This window comes from Tupaia chinensis, unplaced genomic scaffold, assembly GCF_000334495.1.
Source record: "Tupaia chinensis unplaced genomic scaffold, TupChi_1.0 Scaffold000206_1, whole genome shotgun sequence".
Classification (NCBI taxonomy): Eukaryota; Metazoa; Chordata; class Mammalia; order Scandentia; family Tupaiidae; genus Tupaia; species Tupaia belangeri.
The window spans coordinates 1,552,808-1,555,134 of record NW_006159681.1 but is presented as its reverse complement, the minus strand read 5'-3'; the positions used below and the strand labels follow the sequence as shown (position 1 = coordinate 1,555,134).

The 2,327-nt window shown below is 34.6% G+C and overlaps 1 protein-coding gene across 1 annotated transcript in view; it reads right to left on the bottom strand.

Moving 5' to 3' along the window:
• The window catches only part of CCDC102B (coiled-coil domain containing 102B), a 261,921-nt gene that overhangs the window by 44,923 nt on the left and 214,671 nt on the right, over positions 1-2,327 (bottom strand). The window lies entirely within an intron of this gene.

Genomic DNA, 2,327 nt, shown 5'->3' with positions numbered 1-2,327 from the left:
AACAATGAGGGAATGCAATTATACATCAGACATCGAAGGAAGAAGCAACTCAAGGAAAAGCACTTGAGCATTTTAATGCCATGTAAACAGATCCAACCAACTCTCCAGTAGTTATAAAGTAATGCGAAAAGTCAGTTTTTTCTTTAAATCTTTATGAAATCCAAGAGATAAATCACTGAGAGTTGTTCAAAGGAAAGTGAACATTTTTCTGTTCATTTAATTATTTCCACAATCGCAAATAAAGGAATATAAAGCAGTTTTTTTAAACAAAATATTTAGTCTAAGTGAAGTATAATATTGATCACAGAATAAGCTTTCTCATTGCTGATTTCATCTTGTCTATTTCTCAAAACAGAATGATTGGTCACTTACACAAAAGTCAATCCTCTTCAAATTTAAACATGAGTCCTTTCAGTGAAAATTGTCACTCAATAAATGAAGCTCTTAGTCCTCCATGAAAAATCATAAATGGATAAATATAACAATCTTTCTAATGACATTTACCACTAAAAAATCATTTACTTTGAGCTCATGTGATTTTTAATTATTTTTAATGCATAAAATTTAATGAATACCCTTGGACCCAACAACAAGCTTACTAACTAGAACATTGTCATCTCTGTGTGTTTGTCCTATAGCCCATCTGACTTCAGCTCAGAGTTAATAAAATATTAAATTACGTGGTTCTCAGTATCAAATTTTTTTCTTACATTTTGTTTTTATTGTGGTAAGAACAAGTCTCTCTCAACCAATATTTAAGTGCATGATACAATATTCTTAACTATAGACACACAGATATACATAACCCTTTGAGAAATCATTCATCTTGCATAACTAAACCTTATACCAATGAATAGCAACTCATTTATCCCTTTTCCTCATCTCTGAGGTAGAATCACTGTTTTACTCTCTGCTTCTATGAGTTTAATCACTTTAAATACCTCATATAAGTATAATCATGAAGATTGGTCCTGTGACTGATTTCTTTCAGTTAACATATTGTCCTCAAAGTTCCTTAATTTGTTGCAAATTGCTTAATATCCTTTTTAAAGACTGAGTAGTATTTCATGGCCATCAATGGACATTTAGGCTGTTTATTTTCTTTCTTTTCTTTTTTTTTTTATTTTTAGAGAGAGAGAGAGAGATTTGCTACAGGGCATGTGCCCTCACCAGAGGGATGGAGACAGAGAGACAGAAAAGGAGAAATAACCCCCCCCCCAAGGGAATGGCCACGCCACAATCCCTTCTCCTCCATTCTCCTCATGGGATCTTGGTCATTCATGCACATGCCCCAGTGTGAGTTTAAGCTGCCAAGTCCAGTACTCAAACTGTGGTTCACTACATGGGAGTCCTGTGACATAACCATTATGTTATGTTCTGGTCCTTATTTAAGCTATTTCTACACCTTCAGATTGTGAGGTGTGCTGAGATAAATATGGGAGTGCTAATATCTCTAGATCCCTGTTTCAATTATTTTGAATATATTGCCCAAAGTGGGATTGCTGGATCAAGCCTGGAGGCATCACATTTCTTGAATTAAAAATATCTTACAAAGCTACAGTAATCAAAACAGTATATGTGCATAAAAACAGACATAGACCAATGGAATGGAATAATGAGCCCCAAAATAAGTCAATGTATATACAACTCAACTGATAATCGACAAGGGCACTGACAATGCACAATAAGGAAAAAATAGACTCATTGAAGAATCCAGTATGTGTATTGAAACATGATGTTGGAAAAATCAGTATCTACAGGCAGAAGAATTCAATTGGATCTTAATTTACACTATACACAACAAGCAACACAAAATAGATTGAAGACTTAAATGTAAAATCTGAAACTGTAAAACTACTAGAAGAAAATGCACATGTACCTGGTATGATTTTCAAGCTGCCAGGTCTAGGACTCAAACTGCAGTGAATCATGTGAGAGGAAACCTTTCATAACAGACCCAGCTGCAGTGGCACTGGGGGCACTTTTGCATGATGTTGGAAGCCATAAGGGAAGGCTCCAGATTAAAGTCCTGAGTCTACCTTAGATGTGCTCATAGGTATGTCTGTGATCCTGGCTGGCTGTAAGACTGGGGACAGGATCTCAATAGGACCCTGTCAAAAGTGCCTCTTATTTAATAAATAAACTTTTTAAAAAAGCTTCATAACACTTGTCTTAGGAAAGACTTTATGAATTTGACAGCAAATGCAAAGACAACAAAAGCAAAAATTGACAAGCAAGTCTTCTTCAAACTAAATAGTATCTTCACAGCAAATGAACAAATAAACAAAATTAAATAAAGCAAAAGACAACTACAGAGCATAAAGTTT